We start from the raw sequence: 25,662 nt of genomic DNA on the forward strand, positions 1-25,662 counted from the left end.
TACACAAGCACTCAACAGCTAATTCACAATACTCCTGGTCTGTTAAACCCCCAATGATTTATTTGAGTCAGGTGTCCTAAACTAGTCTTTTACAAAGAAGGCAGGCAGCAGTCCACAGGAGCCCTTTTCCGGCAATGCAGGCAATGGCTCTGCTGTCCCACCATCCGGACAGGCGTGTGTTGCGTCAGCCCTTAGTCAGGATGAAGGACGTATGGGTGGACGCTGTCTGGACACTCCCCATGGGGTTTTGACACAAGAAACACAAAGAAAAACAAGTTATTAGTCACCATTCTCCAATTACCACCCATAAGTATGTCACTCAAAAAATGTCCCCACAGTTTAATCATGAGGAAAATGCCCCCACAGTTCAACATGAGAGGTTACTGAGAGGAGACCTCCCTGGGCCCCACTCAATTTACCCACAAAGTACTTTATATCCCCATATCCACATTTTACTCTTTACCCAAATGCCCACTGGCTGTGTATACAACCTCATCCTCCTTATTATCATTAATGTCAATCACCTGACAATATAGTTTCATCTGTCCCCTTTAATGCTATGGTACCCTTAAAAGCACCTTTGTCCTCAACCCAGAACATATTCATCTGTACCCAAAGTTACTCAAATCACACACCATTTGATTTCCCTTATCCATTTTAGTTCATGCATCGCTTTATTTATCCCCCTCCTATCAATTAGTTTGTTTATCTAGTTTATTTATAATCTACCAACCTCCTATCAACCCTCCCTATAGTATCGAACTACTGCACCAGATGACAAAGCATCATGTTATTATTATTATTATTATTATTATTATTTGTTTCCGTACCTCTTATTCATTTTACACAACACAACTCCACATATCCCAAACAAACAACTCCTAACTCATTTAAATGATTGTAATCTGACCACCATGTGCCATGGTGGGTTGCATCCTTCCTTAAACATCGCAGCTGTTTTATCCCAGAATCAAACCACTCAGCTACCATGTAACATATGTTTTACTATGTTTGACTACATTTCACTATGTTTTAACAGTCCTTAATTAACCACTAACAATATAGCCTACTTATTGATTTAAAGTATGCATCCTGATTCCCCTTCAATTACATCTGCCGAAATCTCACATTTTTATTTGTTTCTATTTATCTATTTATCTTTCTTCTAAACCGTCATTGTCCCCAATCACTGATTTTTCTGGGAACCCCAGAACACAAAACCATAAAGTTGTCGTCTTAGTCAAATTAAAAATGAACATCCCCATCACAAGATCTATATGCGGCATGGAACAAGCTCCCACTGTACCTTTGTCAGGCAGCCTCTGTAGACATCTTAAAACTAAGCTCAAGACCCACCTCTACAACATTGCCTTTAATTGATCTTGCATTTTTTTATTCGTTTATTCCTGTATTTACCTTTCCAACCTTAATTATCCCCCCTATTTCTCTGAGTTGTGGGACACCAAAACACAACCCATAACGCTGTTGTCTTCATACAATTAAACATGAACGTCCCCGCCATAATATCTGCATTTATTCATTTTAAGAAAAGTTAATCTACCTTTTAAACAGTCACCGATCAAAAATGAGGTTAAGATGCTACTTTTTCACCACAAGATTACTCTTAGTCCCACACCTAGTCAAAACTACGTGAGGTAATAGATTAAACTATTTTGACTACCATTTTCACCTATCATGATTACTCTAGCCCACATTCCGACACATAATCGCATTTATTATTAAATCACGACACGTCGATTGATCAGTGAAAAGTTTAAAAAGTCAGAACTCACTCAAAAATCTCCTTCAAGCACCCTTAAAAGTGTCCCTGTATTGACGGACATGAATTTACTATGCCGCTGCCTGGAAGTGTACCAAAGACACTAAAATTTTCTACATGGAGCCTACGCTCTCTCAGCAAAGAGTACCCTCCTGGTACAGATTACACCCCGTCAGTGTTACAGTGGACCCGAAATGGTGTAGTTGGCAACTGGCACAAAATGGCCGACCATGGAGGATCGCCGGAAACAAAATGGAGGATCGCCGACGCGACCGTCACGTGGCTGTCTGGAACCAACCAGAATGGAACGTGATACGTATTACGTGGTGACGTGCTTTGTTATTAAATTTACCACAGCCAAAGAAAGTTAGCAACTCACCGCTTTAACTCAATTTTACCACGATCCGAAACCACAAAATATACACAGACTATAGCGAACATGAGCCACATCATCACGCGACTCACGACCGCTCGCTTTAAAACCCGAAACAGCCGCTTAATCACCACAATTTAGTCTCCAATCCTTATTTTTTATTATTATTATTATCCGCTGCTCCTCTTTCTGCTGTGCGACCGTGGCCAGCCCACTATGCGCACATTAACGCAACGCGTGCGTCATTGCCTCGCGCAATCACAATATAACCAGTATTATTTAGTTATTATTAAAATAACAATAATTCCGATTTTGTATCACCAGTAATATCGGCTCCTGACCGCCACAGTCTCTCGCCAGAGCTCACAGTTAATTAAACACACATAACATCCAAGATAGCATGTTATACATTTTAATTACTTCTCTAATACCTTCCTATTATCATGCTTTTTTATAAACATGCCCCCCCCTTTTTAGACGGTCCCTGAAATCTTCTGTTTTTTTTTTTTTCTGTTTCTGTTTTTCTTGCCCTGAGAGTGTTGTTTTGCCTTGCTTCTGTTGTACCTCTGTTTTACTTTATTTATTTCACTGTTCAACAGCGCTTTTTCCATAGCCACCTTAACTTATCTAGACCGCTGGTAATAATGGATGATTACATGTCGTATGGTATCCTGTCATTGGCCCATTGTTGAGCCCAACCTATATATAAGGACATGCCCATAATGTTACCACTCATGACTCTGATGAAGGCCGCAAGGTCGAAACGTTAGTCTCTCTTTTTGTATGCTTAGCACCTAAATAGAAAGCTCAAATTGTCCGTGCTGCTCCAGTCTCTTCTCCTTATGCAACCTTCCTATTATTAATTCCTCAAGTTTCATCTTACCCCTGTATATCCGTACTTAGTGCTCTCACCTAATTTTAAGTCCTTTATTTAAACTATTCATTAATCTATTAATACCAGCCCTTCATCTACTTACTCACTGATTTATCATTATGCTCCTATAGTAACCCTAGACCATTCTGTTTCATTATGACATATATATATATTTTTCATTTATTTTATTTTCCTATTCCTTTGTTCATCATTATTATCCTTATTAAGGTTCCGATCCCCTCCCTTGAGATCATGTTACATGATCCAACCACAATACAACCACCCAGTGACGAAGTCACCCACCACCAGCCGTGCCCTTGTTCCCTGGCCGAGGTGGGGGGGTGCAGCCCCCCCCCCTCCCTCCCCCAGCCCCCCCCTGCACGAGCAGAACTGGAGGAAGAAGGCAATTATAAGCCAGAAGACAAAACACGCTCCTTCACTAACACAACGCGCGTGCGTGTGTGCGCGTGCACCATAGCCCCCCTTTGCTCCTTCCCCTCCCACCCATTTTTATCCAGGCAGGAGAGAGAGCAGAGCTTATTCTCAAGTCTAAAAGTTTCTCAAAGTCAAGTCCACATACAACGTCAAGCCCCTGGCCAAAATTCATCAACTCAATCAAGAACACAAACCCCACACAATTAAGACATAACATACCCCAACACATGTGCACATTTCCTCGTACTTTAGGCCTCACTCTCCCTGGTGGGCTTTGTTACTTTTAAGACAGTTTTTTCAACGTGAAATCACGCCGCCCGCCTATGACAGACTTGATCATTGCTCTGCCATGTATTTGACGCGCTGTCTCCACCCCACCATATTACTCAACAGTCATTATAGTTTGACCTCATCATGACCACAATCTCTTCAGGACGTAAATTAAGCGTACCCTCCCTCTAAAGTGCCAGAATTATTGATCAAAGACTGTAACTGATATACCTACATTCCCCAAACATGAAACAAAACAAACATAAAGTCTTCACAGGCCCTTCACTCAACCCCCAGACCAAGCCGACACACCACGGATTCGGTTTGACGTGATGTCCCCCCACGACTCGCCGTGACATGAGTAATGAATTAACAAAAATCAATTCAAACTCACCTCACGCACAGAGTCGCTGTTGGGGGCAATACACGCCCCACGTTGGGCGCCAGATGTGGTGTATTTTCTCCTTATATGGACGTCGGCATGGTCACAGTTGAATGAAGAAGCTCAGGCATTGTCGCTTATAGTTCTTTATTATATAGAATATAAAAGATTACATAATTAGAATAGTGAGCACCGACCCTCTAGCAGAACTCCAACGGCACTGAAAAATATCCCTTTGTCTCCACCTTTTATATGCTTATTATACAGTAAGTATATTGGCACGCACGGACTTTCTCATCAGTTTGGGCAGAGAGCCAATGGGAATGCAACACATAAGGCCATGATGTCATCTCCAAACTTTCGGGGAACTCCTTGACCTATCAGAGCCTCTCCAGGAATAGTATATGTGCTTAGCTGTGTGTGTGTAAGTGGAGGGAAACGTGTACATTGGTTCGGCGTGCACGTATGTGCACGCGTACTCGACTTGGTCAAAACAAGTACGACATAGGGTGTGTGTGTGTGTGTATAGGTATTATGCAGGACAGAGCTCTGACTGAAGGCATCTGGTTTTGGTCACTACCACATGGCCTAAACATCCTGAGGCCTCCGGCCCAGGATCGCATTTCTATCTTTGGTCCATAGTCTTTTGCACCTAGTATCTGCTCTTAAAACCCTCTATGTAACATCAAAACAACACCCTTTATACCTGGACATGAAATGCATTACAGAACACAACATTGTAAGTGTGTATAATTGATATAAGTCTAACATCTTGTGTACCTGCATGTGAGTGCGTGTGTGTGTGTATGAGTGTGCGTGTGTGTGAGTATGCGTGTGTGTGTTTGGATGTTTGTGTGTGTTTGGATGTGTGTGTGTGTTTGGATGTGTATGTGTGTGTGTGTATGTGAGTGCGTCTATGCGCGTGCGTGCATGTGTGTGCACGTACACATGAATTACCCTACACTGTAATTCAAAATGTTTTAATTAACATTCAAATGATTAGAACACAACACACACGCACACAATTCACATCTCTACAAAAAGCAACACTTGCTAAAAGAGATAAACGTTTCTCTCGGTCGAAGTTTCCCCCCATTTAACCCATTAAGACCGGGAATGTATCTGTGTCACTTTAGCATAGTAGACAGCAATTGGGTTCGGAACACTTGACCCTTAGAGCAGGCTAGTAGGGGCTCAGCACCATCAGAACCAGCTAGAACAGCTACAGCTACAACTAGGTCTACTCTACATTCCAGCCAAGGTTACAGTTTGTAAATACATCAACGATGTGATTATAATCCATTTCTAATGGATGAAGCCTTGGCCTGGAAGAGAGGTCATCAGGTGGTCTCCAAACGTCGAGTTGAAACGAGTGTTTCAACCCTCAACAACTACACTCTCCAGTTGGCGGGTCAGCAGTGATTTGGCCAAGTCACTGCCCCTCTCCTCCAGGCCCCCAGCTATAGACAAATCTGTGGAGGGGCGACCCGGGCACAGCCATCACCGAGGTGAAACCAGCTATAGCATTGGCCACACCCGGCCAACAGGGAACGCAGTGACCTGCTGGCCAGGTGCAGCAAACCAGTGCTGACCACACCCCAGCGACCAGCTCGCCCAGGGAACCCCCCGAAGATCCGCCCACTGTCCTTTCTGTCATGCCTGAACCAACAGGAGGCTCCCTCTGCCTTGTGTGTTCTTGGGGGACTGCAGGCACTGAGGTCTCTAGGACTATGGTTTGCCTCATGCCTAGGGTTCTCCTACATCTCACCAGACTGTTCGTCTGTGCGGTGTGCATGTGTCCATCCTTGTCCAGTGTCCACACTTAGCCTTACTCTGGTGTATTTGAGTCAAAGAAGCCTTCTCTGAGTCGGTGTCACTGGCATTGTTGTTGTCGTTGAATCTGTCCTATCGAGTCTCCCTTCCTCCCCTCCTCTCGGGAGACTCTGGGGGTATTGCTTATTTGTACGTTCTGTAGCTTGCTTGGTGCCCTCTTGCGAGTGCTGCGACAGGGGTTGCTGGCCCCTGTTACCCCGCCAGTCTTTCCTGGAGGTCAGCTGTCTCTCCAGCGTCACTGACCTTCCTCGGTTGCCATCCAGACTTTCCTGGAAGTCACTGGTTTCTAAAGGTGAGGATTTGCTCTCTCTGTGTGGTTCCTCCACGCTGTTTAGGTTGTGGCAGCTTCTTCGCCACATCACATTTCAGAACATGTGCCACATCGTTTTCCTTTATAGCAAATGTGGGTCTCTCCCATGCTTTCGTGTTTCCCAGGATTCTTCTGATAATTTGTGCAATTGTGCATATATTTCTGGTGAATTATCTTCTTTTCTGCCTTGCTCTCAGCGGCTGCCTTCTCCATCTCTACAAGGGCGGTTCCACCCCAGGTTGTCTTTCTGGTGTATCTTGGCATTTTCTACAATGTTTATGACATAGAAAATAAAACATATGCAATGTAATATTAGATTAAAATATGTTTAAAACTTAATTTAACTTGTGCCTCATGGTGGGGTAATGTGAGACAGTGTCTCGCTTTACCCCAGAGCATTTGTCTCACTTTACCCCACACCCACATTTTGGTAAACAGGACCTCTTTTAGCAATACAGGCTAATCTTCAGCTAGCAGCAATCTCATGGATGTATATGATGGTAGTTCATCAACGTGTATGATTTAAGTTTTTCTACCTGAATTAATTTGCTTTGACACAACAGCTGATTATGTTGACGACAAGAAAATTAACTTTTACATGCAAAAAACATATTTTTGTGAAAAAAACATGCTTACCACAGCACAATAAGGTCCTCTCCTCCATGGCAAGTAGGAAATGGGAGGGGCTTCAACATATAATGGTCACATGACACAAATGTCTTGTGGTCATGTGATACAGGGGGTGTCTCACATTACCCAGTGTCTCACATTACCCCCGTCTCCCCTAACTGTAAATGATAGAATAAATTGTTATTTACATTATTCATGTTTACCTTAGAAGACAGAAGAGGAGAGAGACAGAGCACATGCAGTTGGTGTTGGTGTGAGAGAAGATGAGACTGGCTGACTGGCAGCCAGACTGTTAGACTCATATAGGTTGGAAGGAGATGGATTTTAAACTTTGTCATAGAACGTCAAAGCCTTGATTGATTGATTGATTGAAATATGTATTAATAGTTTGCAAAATTACAGTACATTTCAAACAAACTCAATACAAAGACTGTTAACTGTGAGTGGACGACCCAATTAAGCATTACACTTGTTTACAACAGGGTCCACCTGTGTGTGTGTGTGTGTGTGTGTCAAGACATTTGATTAGCAACTACACACACCTGTTGCAAGGTGTCACTGTGAGCTCCTCTCCTCTCCTCTCCTCTCCTCTCCTCTCCTCTCCTCTCCTCTCCTCTCCTCTCCACAAACAGACTTTAAAACATGTTTTTTAATGTTTTTCTACATACACTAGACGTATTCTTCATATTTGGAGCATGCCGAATTCAATGGCGGCGGTCTCGAATTTCCACGACGTTTGCAAAGGTCAAAGGTCAGCCAAAAGACTGCCACGGTGACCTTTGGGCCAAATGCCTTAAAAATGGGGTGAGAAATATTTTTTAAAATATAGAACACCCCCCAATATCCATATTCAGACCATGACGAATAAAATGGCATTGGTCTAGATTTTTTGGGACTCTTAATAGTGCCCAATAACGGCAAAAAGACTCGCCATTTAAGCCTAGGGTTAGATTTGAGGTTCCCAAGGTCGCAGAACAAAACCGAGACTATCACGACGATCGGCTCGTCGCTGTGATCGCAGAGGTATAAGTCTCATCCCGAACAGACTTACGATCATCGACGTAGGCACGCTGAACGTCAGACCTTTGCTTCTCTAGAACGCCACAACGGTAAGGCCTTCCGGTCTGATTTTCGGATATGTTATAGAGCTTGCAGAGACGCACGCGTGGATCTATAGAACGTCCTCGGGCGACCTTTCTAGGAGGCGGGGTCTTGTTTCACTTTTTCAGTCAGAATGCTGTTAAAGTCTATGGGTCTATGAGCTGTCTGATGCACACAGCTAAAGTGAAGGACGTTTTGTAAGACTGTCGGAGGCGTACATCGAAGACACCAAACCGTTCGTCTCGGCTAGCTCTCCGACATATTCGAACGTCGGACCGTAATGTTATATCGTTAGCGCGTTGTCGCGCGTCAAAGTCGGCAAATTGTAGGCCTTCGTTCAGGGCTACCGCCACGACTGTATGTCCGTTTGGCCCGAAACTTATATGGCTGGGATCGGGGCCGCGACCCGGTCGCGGTGATGGTCTCGGAATTGTTCTGCGACTTTCGCGTCAAAGTCGCACATTTCGAGGCATTCGTGCAGGGCTACCAACGCGACCGTATATCCGTTTGGCCCAAAACCTATATGGCTGCGATCAGGGCCGCGACCCGGTCGCAGTGATGGTCTCGGATTATTTGTGCGACTTTCACAACTTTTCTCACTAATTTAGGCCTCTTGCTAACTTAAGCCCCGCCTCCTCTTGCTAACTTAAGCCCCACCTCCTTTTTTGTGGGAGTGGTTTATGTAAATTAGGGGCGTGTCTAATGGGGGGGTTCTGATGCTTATTAGGAGTTTGTCTAAAGCTAATTAGGGGCGTGTTTAATGAACCGGCCCGCAAGATGATTTAATCTGGCCCCCCACCTGTAGAGCATTAATTTATGAGTCTGTCAAAAAAGAAAGTAAGTCTCTAGCACATTCCTGTCAAAAGTTATGATTTTTTAAAGAAATATAAACCAAAATACTCATTCCCAGTTTTGTGCTAGTCTGATTGCTGTCAGCTGTGCTCAATTCAATGTATTGAATGGCGAGGCATGTCCCCCCCCCCCCTCTCTCTCTGCTGTTGCGTGTCAGAGTACTATATACTTCTCCAGTACAAGGTCTATAGCCAAGGGACCATTCAGTTCACAGCTTATGCCGTTATTTTACTAGAGACTGTAATTTAACAGTAGAATGCAGTATTTTATGCAAAGCCACATGGAAATAGGCCACACCCAGGTTTTCCCTTCAAAGTTCGTCAGTTGATTGTTGTTGGCCATGCAGTGAAGAAGCCTTCTGTAATCTTTTAGCCAACAGTTTTTTGCCAAGCAAACTAACAAAACAACACAAAAGAACAAAAGAAGAAGCAGAAAGAAGACTGATAATCGAAGAAGAAAATCAGACTGATATTAAGGTAAGCATGTTGCCTACAGTCTATATTTGTATGTTTTAAACAACATCTGCTAGCTGCTAGCAACATTGCTCAAGCTACACAACTTACTTTGCCAACGTTGACAATCAGATCTATAATCACACCAACCTTTTAAACATCAATAGGTGAGCAAGATGATATCATGTCATATGTGTACATATTCTGCTCTGATATGTTAACATATATGTGAGTGAGGCACAGGAGGACCCACATTTGCACACCCAATGCTTCTTTTAAGTGTGTTCATCCTGCAGATGTCAAAGACATTTCCAAACATACAGAACATTTAAAGTGTATAATGTTTCCCAGGGCTTGGATGGGGATTTTACTCTTCATGTAATTCAGCTTCTTGCAACCCATTTAGGAGAAAGCCAAGATGGACTGCTGATTTTGGCTAATGTGAGTATTGATCAATTATTGTTCAATATTGTGATTGTACACATGCTACAACATTATTATTTTTGTTCTAATTTATTTTAACTTTTCAGTGGTCTAACAAAAGTGATGACGTCGAGAGAAATGTCATCCTACCAGCCAGTCCTCGACTCTGCTTGGTATGTATTTTTGTGTAAAAAATGCCCTTTGTGTAAAATGAGGCAATCATAGAACCTTCATGTGAAGATGCCATGCCTTAATTGTATTTTAAGTGAAGATACATCTTGCTCAACTGAAACTGAAATGAAAAGTAGAGAGAGTCTTCTGTTCCATAAGTATTTCCTGCCCTTATTGCAATCCAAGCAACTGCCATTTTTCATGTTTTTGAGAAATATTAAAATGGAATCAAATGAATGTGCATGATAGTAAATACTTCTGTAGTCTCAATCTAATTATAAAATCTGTATTTACTATTTACAGGGAATGAGTCCATGACAAGCCAGTGGATTATCAGGGTTGAGGGGCACGTGATCTGTGAGGGCATTCGGGTCAGGAGTTGCTGCACTGTTTGCGGTGTTCTACATTTTCAACTTCAAGTACCAAGACGAGGCTTTCAGAACCCTGGAATTCATTCAAAGGTATCTATTGCTGGTGTAAACATCATAGGTAATCCAAGTATAATGTCTGTTGATGTGTCTCACTAGACATATCATATCACAAGCAGACTAGCTGAGTTCTCATGTCAGTTGTAGTAGTATTTATTTGACTTCCCTCCAAAAGCCCGGGCAATACATTAACTTCCTTTCATGACGTGGACCGGATGTCCACGTCACTCAAGACACAACACAACAACTCTTAAAGTGACAACAGTAACTTCACTCATTACATCTCCCCCTCCAAGCTGATTAACTCCCAAATCTTTTCACAGTTCCTTTTACTGTAACCAACATGAATTCACATCCTAATTTCACTACTTTAAGTCAGTGGCTTCTCAGTATGCAAAATGGAAAATAAACAAGAGAACAAACAACAGGTATTATGAACATTTCACACACATCACCCCCTCTTCACTTTTTTTTTCTTTTTCCCCCCCCAAAGGCCATAAGTTCACAAATCCAGCCTGCACACTGGTTTGCACACTCTGCCAGAGCGTGTAACAGTCTCAGTCCCCTGTGTAGGAATGGCAGGTGCGTCCGTACCATGGGGCAGTTCAGTGTCCATGACCTCCCCAGGCGTAGCCTGGTCGAGGCCCTCCCTACCACGCGTGTGTGCGTCGGGTGTGGTCAACAGATGGCGCCTGTTCCTCCTGTACCGATCCCCTTGGCCTGTCTCCACTATGTAGGACCTTGGGGCTGAGCAAGCGCTGTGAACAACAGCCGGCATCGTCCATTGCTTTTGTCCGTCCACTTTTGCGAGCACAGTGTCCCCTGGGTTCAGTGGGGGTAGAGACCTCGCTCCATTCCTGCGATTGTAGTAATAGGCCTGCCTCTGCTTGGCTGCAGCATCCGCCTGCCTGATGACGTCCTCCTCGGGTCGGCTCGGTTTCAGGTTGTCCCGTAGCGTGGGCAAGGTGGTTCTGAGCTTCCTGCCCATCAAGAGTTCTGCTGGACTGGCTCCAGTAGAAGAACATGGTGTGGCCCTGTACGTCATCAGAGCTAGGAGGGGGTCCTCCTGCTTCAGTATCCCCTTTGCTACCTGGACCGCCCTCTCTGCGTGACCATTACTCTGGGGAAAATGTGGGCTAGATGTCACGTGGACAAAATCATAATCCTCGCTAAACTTCCTCATCTCAGCTGAGACTAGGTTTGCTGCGTTATCGCTCACTAGAAATTCTGGCACGCCGTGACGGGAAAATGTAGCCTTCAGCTTAGCTACAATCTGACTGCTAGTAGTAGTAGGCATATTCAGAATCTCTAAGTATCTTGAGTAGTAATCAGACACCACTAGGTAGTTCTTCTTTTTAAACTCACATAGGTCTATGGCGATTTTCTCCCATGGCCTGGATGGAAGTTCACTTGGCATTAGGGGCTCCTTTCTCTGTGTGTTTCTATTTTCCCTACAGAACTCACACTGCTGTACTTTTGTCATTATGTCACCAGACATTTTGGGCCACCAAACGGATTGGCTAGCTCTGTCCCTGCACTTAGCCAGACCTTGATGCCCGTCATGGATCCTCTCTAAAATGAGCTCCCTCATCACTGTGGGAATAACAATGCGACTCCCCCTAACGACCAGGCCGTCTAGCTCTGATAATTCCCCCCTCACCTGGTAAAAGGCCCTGACTGATAATGGCACACCCTCCACGTACTCAGGCCACCCGCTCCTGACGAAGCCTAACACAATCTGTAGCTGCTGGTCATTTTCTGTGTGCCGTTTAATCTCCCTTACCCTCTGGGGGGTAGCTGGCATCTGACTCACCACAGTGTCAATGTGTGCAGCCACATCCTCATGCGAAACCCCGTCCCCGTAGCATCGCTCTGGGCCTCTGGAAAGGGCGTCGGCCACGGCCAGTGTCTTGCCAGGTGCATACTCGGCTATGGCATTGAAACGCATGAGTCTCATCAGTAACCTCTGGCACCTCAGGGGCACATTATCCAAGTCTTTACTGTTCATGAGAGGTACCAGGGGTTTGTGATCAGTGATCAACTTGAAGCTGTCTAGCCCAAACAGGTATTTGTCGAACCGTTCACAGGCCCACACACTGGCTAAACACTCCTTTTCAATTTGAGCGTACCTTTTCTCTGCATCGGTCAGACGCCTGGAACAGTATGCCACAGGCTTCCAGTCCTCCCCGTGCTGCTGGAGTAGGACGGCTCCCAACCCGTAGCTGCTGGCATCTGCTGACACGACGGTACTCTTGGTGACGTCGTAGAAGGTGAGCACTGGAGCAGTTGCCAGTGCAGTCTTCAACTTGGTGAATGCTGTGACCTGTGCGGGCCCCCACAGCCACTCTGACTTTGTTTTCAGCAGCTCATACAGCGGCTGGCCCACGGTGGATAGCTCCGGCACGAACTTTGCAAGGTAATTGACCATCCCCAAATATCATTTCAGTTCGGTCACGTTTTGTGGTTGGGGAAAATTCTCTATCCCGGTGACTTTACTCGGGTCAGGTCTGATGCCTGTCTCATCGATGATGTGACCCAGGAAGCGGACCTCTCGCTGTCTGAACTTACACTTCGCTTTGTTCAGTTTGAGGCCTGCCGCCTCGATGACCTTTAATGCCTCGGCCAGGCGCTGGTCATGTATTTTTTCCGTTTCTCCGTGGATCAGGAGATCATCCATGTAAATCTCCACCCCTTCGAGTCCTGTCAAAGTCTCTGCCATTTTCCTTTGGAAAATTTCTGGAGCGCTCGATATCCCAAATGGGAGGCGGCGGAAAGCGTACCTCCCAAATGGAGTGATGAACGTCGTGAGCCTTACGCTGTCCTCATGTAGTGGAATCTGGTAAAACCCGCTTGCGGCGTCCAGTGACGTGAACAGTTTGGACCCGGCGAGTCTTGGCATTATTTCTTCCATAGTCGGTAGTACATACTTTTCCCGCTTCACCGCACGGTTCAGCTTCCTGAGGTCTGCACAGCATCGGACCTCCCTCTTGTTGGGTTTGAGCACCGGCACCATGGCAGCGCACCACTCTGTCGGCTGTGTAACCTTTTCAATTATGCCCTCGTGTTCCATGCGTTGCAGTTCTCTTTTAACCAGTGGAACCAGTGGCAGAGGTATCCGCCTGGCTGCATGCACCGCATATGGCTGGGCATCCTCTTGTAGGACTATTTTCACAGCCTCTGTTTTCAGCAACCCACCTGATCCGAAGAGGCTGCTGACCTCGTCCACACGCCTCACCAGACCCATCCCTACAGCCTCAGGGCGGCCTAACAGGCAGTTGCATGTCCCCCTTATCACGTACACTGGAAATGTATATTGTCTCTCCTTGTAGCTGGTGGTGGCCACAAAACGGCCCATGCAGCTGAGGTTGCCCCCTGGGCTTATGAAGCGTGTGTCTGGAGGTCCCAGCTTTATTTTTGGCTTCATCAACTTGAATGTGCCTTGATCAATAACTGTAGCGTCGGCCCCCGTGTCTATTTTGAAGGTTACAGGCATGTTGCTTATTGTTAGGCTAACAGTCCAATCATCCTGCTTAGTCTCGGCACCCACTTCCCCTAGAAAGTAGGGCTGCTCCTCTTCAACCTCTCTCACTCCCTTTGAAAGACATGCACGTTCCCAATGTCCCCTTTTGTGACATTTATTGCACTTACTTTTCAATGCAGGGCAGTGTCTCTCGTCAGAGTGTTGGGGCTTTCCGCATCTCCCACATTCCTCCCTTCCGTGGGCTGCAGCTGCATGGCTGCTGTTGTCTCTTCTTTGCCATTCATTTCTTCTCTGTTGTCCGGGTCCCTCTCGTCGTCCCACAGCATCAACGTTAGCCAGCGGTGCCACTGGCTGGTTGGCCTGGAGATTAACCTGCCTCGTTATCTCCTCCGTCTGGCGCGCCTCCGCGATGACTCTCGCCAGGGTTATATCCGCCGTGAGTTGAAGCCGTCGGGAGAGCTCCTTGTCCCGCAAGCCAATAACAAGGCGATCTCTGATATGCTCGTCCCGCTGGATCCCGAAATCACAGTGTCCAGCCAATTCGTACAATCTTCTGATGTACATCTCCGCCGTTTCACCCTGTTGCTGGTCACGTTGATAAAAACAGGCTCTCTCATGTATAAGATTGCGGCGGGGAACAAAGTAGTCCTCAAACTTTGCCAACACTTCGTCGTACTTAGTCTTGTCCTCCTCCGTAGCAAACGTAAATGTACTGAATATCCTTTCAGCCTCGCTGCCCATCGCATAGATGAGGGAACTCACTTGAACGTCACCGTCATCTTTATCCAGCTTTGTAGCCGACCTGAAGCGAGAAAATCTCTGTTTCCACTCCTCCCATTCCTCTGGGCAGTCAAACTTGAGTTCACTCGGTGGATTAAACTTCGGCATTTTCGTCCGTCTTTTTATTTCTTTCTACAACGACACGCCCGGTTCTGACACCATGTAATGTCTGTTGATGTGTCTCACTAGACATATCATATCACAAGCAGACTAGCTGAGTTCTCATGTCAGTTGTAGTAGTATTTATTTGACTTCCCTCCAAAAGCCCGGGCAATACATTAACTTCCTTTCATGACGTGGACCGGATGTCCACGTCACTCAAGACACAACACAACAACTCTTAAAGTGACAACAGTAACTTCACTCATTACATCAAGCTCAGATATATTGTATATCTCTGCTGCCGGGAGTAAACCTCATAACTCCAAAATATTAATTTTTCAGGAAATGGAAATTAAGAAAACCTTATATTTTCAAAACAAAGCAATACACCCTCATCAAAGTTGGTGTTGTAACTTTATATATTGTCAATTACTTCCATGAGAGGGGGAGAGGTGGTGGAGTTGGCTGCTTTAGCAGACATTTTGAGGGTCCAATGAAGTTAAGAGGTTTTGTCCAAAGCACTTTTTACTACTTTACATTGGTTCAATGTTTTCGAAACAACACACAGACGTTTTTTTTAAACATCAAAAATTGAGTTTTGAGGTTTCCTCCCAACAGCAGTGGTAATGGTAAAGATAAGGCCTCTTCAATGAATTTCAGGCTAACAAAGGCCCCGTAGCTGAGAGAGATGCAGGTACCCACGCACACTACAAAAACTTCATTGAATAATATTGTGTTTCAGATTAAACCTTTATAGGTAGATTCATAGACTGGTTTCACAGCACTATCATCAGTGTTGTGTAAAATGTTGTTTGTTTGCCTTTTTTTATACCAAACCTCTAATGCATATATCCAATCTACACACTGACAGTACAAAATGCCACAGTGTGATGCATTGTAAGCTTGTAGATCTGCTATTTTCTGTGAATGCTCCCACCTATAGTATTTTGGACAAATTATTTTCCTTATTCCTTTCCCATAGATGGTTCATCCGTATTCACCCTGAAAGAGGTACCAAGGCCACCACTGGAACGGTTGTCTCCAAGAAGACGGGGAAACTGTTGCAGAAGAAGCCAGTGAGCGTCAACCCACAAGTAGCCACACTGCTGAAAAAACTGGTTGATTTTGAGTGGGAATTCATTGGTAGGTCACAGATATACTGTAGCAGCACTGTAGCACATTACCAGTCTACTGATGTATGTTAATGTTAATGTAAATGTACCATTTTCAAAGCATACTTATTTACATGCACATTGAGGGTGGGTGCTGGGCCAATAGTCTAGTCTACTAGAGCTTTCACACAGGTTTCAGGCAAAGGATTTACCTTATTATTGCAACAACATTTCGATCAACATTTTTAACCCTAGTCCCCCAAATGTTTTATGTTTTTGAGAAATATTTTGTTCATCTATTAAAATGGAAACAAATGAATGTGCATGATAGTAAATACTTCTGTAGTCTCAATCTAATTTCAAACTTTGTATTTACTATTTAACAGGGAATGAGTCCATGACAAACAGCCATACCAGTGGATGATCAGTGTTGAGGGGCACGTGATCTATGAGGGCATTCGGGTCAGGAGTTGCTGTTTTCGGTGTTTTCAACTTCAAGTACCAAGACGAGGCCTTCAGAACCCTGGAATTCATTCAAAGGTATCTATTGCTGGTGTAAACATCATAGGTAATCCCAGCTCAGATATATTGTATATCTCTGCTGCCGGGAGGAAACCTCATATCTCCAAAATGAAAAATATCCATTTTATAAATATTTAAAATATTATTTATCAATATACACCCAAATTGTGTACCTCCCCTACTGTGTACCACCCACACAAACAGCAGGTGAGTCTCATCACTCTTGAGGAGCTGGGAATTTGACATTCTAGAATATACAAGTATACCAGAATACACAATAGCCTTTTTAAAACCAGATGAATGGCCCATTTAGATCTATAGGTTGGCACTTGTTACCTGACTGCAACATTGTCTGTAACTCTACACTACTGGTGTGCAACCTCTATTATATACCTCCTTTCAAAGTTTTTCATTTTGAACCTTTTTAAATGTAATTAGCAGCTACATTGTTTTGCTTAATATTTTTGTTGTTTGTTTTACAGGAACTCCTGATTGAGGAGCCACGCGATGCAAACCAAGCCAAGGCCTCTTCCTTTCTCCATCGCTTCCCAATTTCTCCCTTTCATGTTAAGTATTTGCACTTCAACTGTGATGCACTGCTGTTAAAATGATTTTATTGATGCTGCATATTAATATTGCGTATGACGCAGATGATGCTGTTACCTTTCATGTCAAGTATTTTGCATGTTGGCTAGACTGATACAATGCTTGTTCTTGATGCTGCTGTTATAATATTGCATTATAATGCAGATGCCGTTTTTGCCATGTCCTGTCATTCAGGATTTTAAATGACAGTTTGTTAATTGAAACAGTTTATCTTTTATTTATTTTGTTTTAACAGTTTATCTTTTATTTATTTTGTTTTTTTGGGGGGTGGGGGGATATTAATTGAGACTTTTTGCTCATTGTCTACCCATGCATGAGTCTGTCATTTATTATTGATTGCATTTAAAATAATAGAAAAAGCCAAAAAAGTTTTAATGGAGACTATTGTTGAATAGCAGCTTTAATAATAAACCAACTGTGTTGAATATCTATACCTGTGTGTTTTGTATTAGTTGTATATCAAGAATTGAATTTTTATTACATTTTATTGAAAACATGCATACTGGAACATACTGTAAAATGACAGTAAAACCCATAGTTATACTGTATTTTTACTGCATTTGAAAATACTGTATGCTGTTAAATTACCATGAACCCACATTTTATTGAAAGTTATATACTGTAATTGAAAAAATGGTATGCTGTTAAATTACCATGAACAGACATTTAATTTACAGTTATATACTGTAATTGAAAATTGCACCTCTGGCCCGACTTCAACCAGTGTTTGACCTTTTCATTAAATATATAATGTGTGTGTTGGTGTTCCCAGGTAAGATAGAGGAGGTGGTGTTGGAAGCTTGTATGGTGAAGAGCTTTGGTCCCACGAAGGATGAGAAGAACAGCCTGCCTCAATACACTGTGAAGATCACTGAAAACCTCTCGGTACACACACACACACACACGCGCACACACACACACACACACGCACGGATAGATTAGATGAAATTATTATTTCATTACATAACATATGTGACCGGGGACAGTGGTTTGATATACAAGGGGGACATGGTAATTTTTCAGTTCTTTACATATTATGAAACTGCACACTGTAACCTTTCATATGATCTATTGCTCATTGAAATTGGGGGGGAAATTAAGAAGATACGACCACTTGAAACTTGTTTAACTGGAAACACCAAAGTACAGAATTTGCCATTTTAAGATTTCATAGTATTTAGCATCTCTGAGCCCAGGAATGGGTGTGACAATAGATACTTGTCTCCACCCCTAGATACTTGCATAAACACTCCCCCCATCCTCTAACCACTCCACACTGTCAACTGCACAGAATGACTTGAGTGGACACTTAGTAAAAGAAGAATAAGGACATCTAGAACTCTTAGAATTAAAATAAATAGAGATGAGAAAGTATCAATATTGCAATATAGAAATATAGGACGGACGTTGTTTAGTGTATGTTTTGTAATGATACAATCTAAAAAGTAACTAGTATGCTAATTGAGTTTTCAAATAAATACATGTGGAGTAAAACTACTTGCAGCTAACACTGCAAGTAGGCTATAATTTATTCCATGAAGTTACTTGTAGTTTTAGACCCATGCTTTTAATTGCTAAATAAAAAAATGCTGTATGTTTACATTACATTATTAATATATACAAAGGTACCTTTTTACCCCTAAATGCATGGCTTGAATCAGCCGTGCACTGATGTGAAAGAGTCAAAACCTTACCAACAGAAAGTCAGAGGAAAAAATACCTTAGACGTGTGTTATGATCCTTCCACTTTTAAGAAGATCACACCAGGATTTGTACTAAACTATGTCTTCACATTCAATATTTGAGCTGTTCTTCTAACAACAATGTTGTGATCAAATTATATAAACAACGGATTTCACCGTGACGCGCGATCACGCATGGATGTCATGGATGAACAAATTATATAAAAGACGGATTTCACCGCGACGCACGATCACGCGCGATGTTATTCATTCATGTATTGATCATCAGGCAGCAGCATCCAACGGTAATAAAGTTACAAAGATTAAAACACAGTGATAAACATGCACATGTGTGCACTGAAATAAAGGGCAGAAGAATGGATTTACAACTAAGACAATCTCGTCAGAACGCGTGTGGTGTGGAGACCTCAAACAAACATAAAACTGGCAGCAACTTTTTTTTCTTCAGTGGACGACAGGTAAATCAGTTAATTTATAATTTATACTTTTATTACAATATCCAACAGCATCATATCAAGTTAACAATAATGCTGATGTTGTAGGCTATTTACTATTGTCACAGAAACACACTGCACGGCTACTGTAACTGGAGAACAAAGATAGCTACGGCCAATCGAAACGACTATGTAAATACGTGCAGGAATGTTCACACTCCCAAAATACGGCAAATAATCTGTAATTATAGAGACATTTTTGCAATGTAAATACAACGACTTGATGACACTAAAACGACTTTCTGATGGAATAAAAACATTCTTTAACATTCCAACTGTGTTAATGTGGCTAAAAACGAAAACCACCAAAAAATAATAATAATTGTATTTTGGTTTATTGTGAGATTTCATTAGTGCCGACTTGTGGTTGAAAATACTGGCACTGGTCACATATATTTGTCTGTTTCAGAAATAGCTGATATGCAAGCTCACAACGTGTTGCATTGACATGTGCTATTGCGTTGTAGCCACACACATTGTTTTTTTGAGTGGCGCTGGACACTCCAAGACACAGCTTTGTCTGTATAGGTCTGTCCGTTTGAGCACGGATTTGTCTGTTTGTCCCATGAACTGCAGCTGACCCAGTAGCGTAGATAGGGTTTATCAGCCGTGGGCTTTCTTATCAGAGGGGCCCTGCGCACGCCCGTGCTCGTACAGCGTGCAAATCGGGTATTTGTCGGGTAATTTGGACCGTTTGGCACGGTTCTACAAGTTACTTTGTCCAAATATTAATCTACAAACGCATTCATCAGCAGCATCACATGTAATGCAGTGCGGTACTCGTGATGGGTCCATTTGGTTTCATTTTAAGCTCTCAATATTTACATTTTCATTACTTAAAGGGGGGATGTCACGGCCCTCGGGAGCTAATAATGCTATTAAAATTAGCATTTTGGATTATGACATCAGGTCGGGATCGCACAATTTGACCAATGAAATTGATCTTGTATCTGGGCTAAGGGCAGAGCGCCTCTGGGCTCTGCGAGTTAGCAGTCCTGGTGGCTATCAACTCATGCTAGTGGTTTTGGTGTCAGACTTAGCTTCATAATGGTTCATAATGGTTGGAAAAAGAAAAAAAAAATCGGTCGAAAATATTCGTTACAATGACATTGAGTTGACGTGTAAGTTTCAGGGTATACTGTTACATATTCGCAATTCCGCGTGACGCGTTCCATGCCCCCGGGCCCATCCGCTCTGTAACGCCGCTAACATACCGTCAACCACGGCCAGATTCAGCGGGCCATCCAGTCCTCTGTACCCGACGTCATGGTGCTTCTACCCGGGGCGAGAGACAGCGAAATTCCTTCACGACGGACGACGTACGTCGCGACGTATATTTTTCCGTCGCAACGTATATTCGAGTACGTCCTGGCGTAAATATCAATTCGTCCCGGCAGAACGGACTCGTCGCGGCTATATCTACCCGTTTGCGACGTAATATGTTGGCTATTATTTTCCGTCGCGCCAGAACGGGACTCGTCGCAGCTATATCTACCCGTTGTGGCGTGAGCTGGACTCGTCGCGACAGAACGTGACTCGTCGCGACTATATCTACCCGTTTGCGACGTGCGCCTCGCCGGTCCGGTCTCCAGGCGAGCCTGCGTCCTTCATATATATTTTTTTCTGCTCTCGTTGGACTTAACTTTAAAAGTCCAATGGAACACCTCTTTGTAACGGGCCGCTGTAGCATAGTGGTCTAATCCCTCGCCTCTCTATTCTTTTTTGCTGAGGACGCTGGTTCAATTCCCGCTCGCGGCAGACCAAAATTATTATATTTTAGACAGACACACAGACAGACAGGCAGACAGACTGCCTGTCTGCCTGCCTAATGTATTGTAAATAATGTATTCATTCCATACGGCTATTTTCTTTTAATATAAAAACTTTTGTCTTTCGCGCGATTCGAACCAGCGTCGTCAGCACCAAAACATTGAGAGGCGAGTGATTAAACCGCTAGACTACAGCGGCCATACGTTACAAAGAGGTGTTTCATTGGACTTATAAAGACAATAGCACCCAGCTGCAGTCTCGCAAGGGGAGGGACCGGAAGTGCTTTTATTTCCGGCTTCCACGTGCACAAGCGCACATACACGCACGCGAAATATAATGCAATATGTAATAATCAGCTCATACATTATAAAGACATTATTGCATTATGAAGTTTTATTACAGTATGAGTCGCCTATGTGGAGGTTCTTAATGTAACACATTATTACATTATAGAAAAATCTATTAAGTTATGTGCTCGTCTTTTAATTACATTATGAGCTGATTATTACATTATGAGGTCAGATGTAGAGTTGCTGGCCGCCTCAGCTCCATATATGGAGATCTAGGTGATGATCCAGTCTTTTCAATGTATGGCTATCCAGGGTTTGATGAGGTCAGTGTCGGGATCTTATATCATATGGAAACGGCCATATATGGTGGTGTGACGTGTCATGAGGCGTGACCATATATGGAGGCATGACACGAGGCGTGACATGACACACTTACTGACTGACTGACGGGAAATGCAGGTTTTCATAGTAAATTAAATGCATATGGTCGTGTGTCTGTGGTCTATGGTCTGGACATGGTGTGTGTGGGACAGGGGTACGGGGTTATAGCAACTTATTACATTACTTAAATGCCTTGATATCATTATGTTATAATCGACCATATAGGCCTAGCCTATTATTGCATATCATTTTATTATTGTTAGATTTGCATTTCTTCAAATATGCACACTTATACCACCAACTAATAAGCTTTCAATTAAAATATTACCTACAACAAACTACTTCAAACTTTTCCAAACCGACCACGTAATTATGTTTAAGCACAGATGGTACTATATACACCCGGCATTTAAGCGCGCACCAGCAAGTGCGTGTCGTGCACGCGCATTATACTTCGCGTGCGTGTATGTGCGCTTGTGCACGTGGAAGCCGGAAATAAAAGCACTTCCGGTCCCTCCCCTTGCGAGACTGCAGCTGGGTGCTATTGTCTTTATAAGTCCAATGAAACACTTCTTTGTAACGTATGGCCGCTGTAGTCTAGCGGTTTAATCACTCGCCTCTCAATGTTTTGGTGCTGACGACGCTGGTTCGAATCGCGCGAAAGACAAAAGTTTTTATATTAAAAGAAAATAGCCGTATGGAATGAATACATTATTTACAATACATTAGGCAGGCAGACAGGCAGGCAGACAGGCAGTCTGTCTGCCTGTCTGTCTGTGTGTCTGTCTAAAATATAATAATTTTGGTCTGCCGCGAGCGGGAATTGAACCAGCGTCCTCAGCAAAAAAGAATAGAGAGGCGAGGGATTAGACCACTATGCTACAGCGGCCCGTTACCAAGAGGTGTTCCATTGGACTTTTAAAGTTAAGTCCAACGAGAGCAGAAAAAAATATATATGAAGGACGCAGGCTCGCCTGGAGACCGGACCGGCGAGGCGCACGTCGCAAACGGGTAGATATAGTCGCGACGAGTCACGTTCTGTCGCGACGAGTCCAGCTCACGCCACAACGGGTAGATATAGCTGCGACGAGTCCCGTTCTGGCGCGACGGAAAATAATAGCCAACATATTACGTCGCAAACGGGTAGATATAGCCGCGACGAGTCCGTTCTGCCGGGACGAATTGATATTTACGCCAGGACGTACTCGAATATACGTTGCGACGGAAAAATATACGTTGCGACGTACATCGTCCGTCGTGAAGGAATTTCGCTCCACCTGCCCGGGGCACTGCATGCAGCATAGCCGGCTCAAGTAACCCAGTGTTACCTGACCGCTCTCTCTGTCTCTCTCTCTCACACACACACACACACACACACACACACACACACACACACACACACACACACACACACACACACACACACAGTCACACACACACTCTCTGAATCTCTCTCTCTCTCTCTCTCTCTCTCTCTCTCACACACACACACACACACACACACACACACACACACACACACACACACACACCGATAATATCGGTGTGTGTGTGTGTGTGTGTATATTATGGGGGGGCGGGACCTCTCTCTCTCTCTCTCTCTCTCTCTCTCTCTCTCTCTCTCTCTCTCTCTCTCTCTCTCTCTAATAATAATAATATAGCGCGACAACTTGTGAAGATTAGATAATATATTCGAAGAAACTAGCATTTAGGAACCACTGGAAAAAATAACTTGTATCCGTGCGCAACTTAGAGCTCTCCAAATAGCCACATTCAGATGGCTGACTGCCTGTGATTCTGTGTCTCCGTCACCATCAGTATGATGAAACGTATGATGAAACGTCATTTAGGCTATAATGATCAACTTGTATGGGTGATCATTTTATGTATATCAAATATTATACCCCTCCATACACACACTCTCTCTCTCTCTCTCTCTCTCTCTCTCTCTCTCTCTCTCTCTCTCTCTCTCTCTCACACACACACACACACACACACACCGATATGGGGGAGCGGGACCCCCTCTCTCTCTCTCTCTCTCTCTCTCTCTCTCTCTCTCTCTCTCTCACACACACACACACACACACACACACACACACACACACACACACACACACTCTTCGCGGCTATACGTGCATGGATCTTTTACAAAACGCACATTTCTTTGTGCGTTTGGGCCTTTCAGCCACACGCAAACGGCGTTTTTGGCCACTCAAACGGAGGTTTTGGAAACGGATAAATAAGTGGAGATTTTCGAAAATATTTGTTTCAGTGGAGCTGTGTAGTCATGCGAAACGGAGCTTTTGAGAAACGATGATGTCACCGCTTATTAGCGCATATCATTTTTACTATAATTAGGTGAGAATGCAGCTTGTGCCTGCATGGACACTACACAGCTCTGCTGTATCCAATAATAAATATATCAACTAGTCCAGTGCGGACTGGTCATTTCATTTGTATTGGTGCCGAGTGCAAAGCACAAGTTGCACAACCGATTGTTTTAATTCAAAGTGGTATATATATTCTGTGAAATGTGTATCGTCATTCCGTGTATACAAGCTCCAAGTGTTGTGTCCACAACTCACATGCAGCACGTTGTGAGCTTGCAGATCGTCGGTGCCCCACTCGCCATGAATCCAAGCAGAGGTCCTCACAAGTATAGGTAAAACACTGCCAGTCTGCAGCACAATGGCCCGTTGTGCAAAGATGTTGAGATTTTACTTGTGCGATATTCAGATAGTCTACAACCGATTGTTATAATTCAAAGTGTTATATATTCCGTGAAGTTTATATTTTCATTTGGTGTACAAGTCATGTTTTTAATATGCCTTTATCAAATGATAGAGAGATAAGCCATGCAGCCCATTGACTGCATGTCACTCTGCCTACATGCTGACAATGTGCGCACGTTGTATTAGCCTACATTATAACGTGACATTTATTATACAGCTCGAAAATATAGCCTCTCTACAAGCTCACAACTGGTTGTGGACACTTCTATAGGTCTGACTCTGCTATTAATTTCTGTACCAAGTCGCCAGAGCAATGGTAAAGTGTCTATCATTTTTTAATTATATGGAGAGAAAAGTCGAGAGTCGGGATCTGGAGATTTGCACATAGTGTGACATGCTGACAGACAATGAAAGAAACATATACTTCCACTCACAATTTAGGTGGCTTTTAAAATGCGGTACTTATTCCTTCATTAAAAAATATGATTGGCACCTCATAAGTGTAAATATAAAATCCAATATAATATAGCCTACAATTGAAACCTGCTACTGCAGCGTTTGTGTGTGGACATATATCTCTGTCGTATGGCCAGGGATTTTTTCTAAAACGGAGGACGAAAATATCCGTTTTGCAAAAGATCCATGCACGTATAGCCTGGGCCTGAAACATATCGATATAATCATCTTGGTAAATGAACGTCACCCCACTTGATCTAGTAAGAGTATATCTGTTCCAACGTGGGCTTTGTAAAATACTGTACAAATAAAATGTGTGCTGTAAGCCCGTTACTTTTCGACTGCGCGGGTAAAGTGCGCGGGGCATCTGAGGTGAAAGTACTAGATGGAAGTGCAGGAGGCGGGACACCCATAGCTTGGGGGGAGGGCTGTCAGTCAGTCATCTAGTTTTGATAGGTCGGCCTGCCCACTGCATTTTATCACCGCATCTTACTACTGCATCCTAGTTTTCACATCAGTAGGCGTGGCACTGGACGAGAGGCGCGAATATACAGTCTGTTTTATCTTTGAACAGAACACACACAGAAATACAAATTCAAAAATGGATGTCTCGCAGGAGGAGGAAGCATTCGTTTCAACAGTTGAGTTTGAAACGTTCGAGGATAACGAGGAGGAAGAGTTAGACGGTGAGCAGGAGGTGGAGGAAGAAGAGGAGTTCCATGACGTCCACGGGATCAGGCCCTACATGTTCGAGCCTCTGCTGGCTCCTGGTACCGACGATGAGGAGGAGGGAGGTGGACCAGCACCAGCAGCAACTCCTCACCCACGGGAGCATCTTGATGTGTCTAGCTGGTAACGTTCCTTTATAATCAAGTATTTATTGCCTATGCATCATGCATGATGAGTTTGTACCTTAGTG

General features: G+C 43.7%; 1 pseudogene across 1 annotated transcript in view; it reads right to left on the reverse strand.

Annotated features, from left to right (window-relative positions):
• The window catches only part of LOC310873343, a 456,333-nt pseudogene that overhangs the window by 394,429 nt on the left and 36,242 nt on the right, over positions 1 to 25,662 (reverse strand). The window contains exon 2 of the transcript in view: positions 4,895 to 5,028. The product of the transcript in view is annotated as an uncharacterized misc_RNA (transcript). The remainder of the gene's footprint in view (positions 1 to 4,894; positions 5,029 to 25,662) is intronic.

Source organism: Protomyctophum parallelum (assembly GCF_964188405.1).
Source record: "Protomyctophum parallelum genome assembly, chromosome: 1".
In the NCBI taxonomy this organism is placed as follows: Eukaryota; Metazoa; Chordata; class Actinopteri; order Myctophiformes; family Myctophidae; genus Protomyctophum; species Protomyctophum parallelum.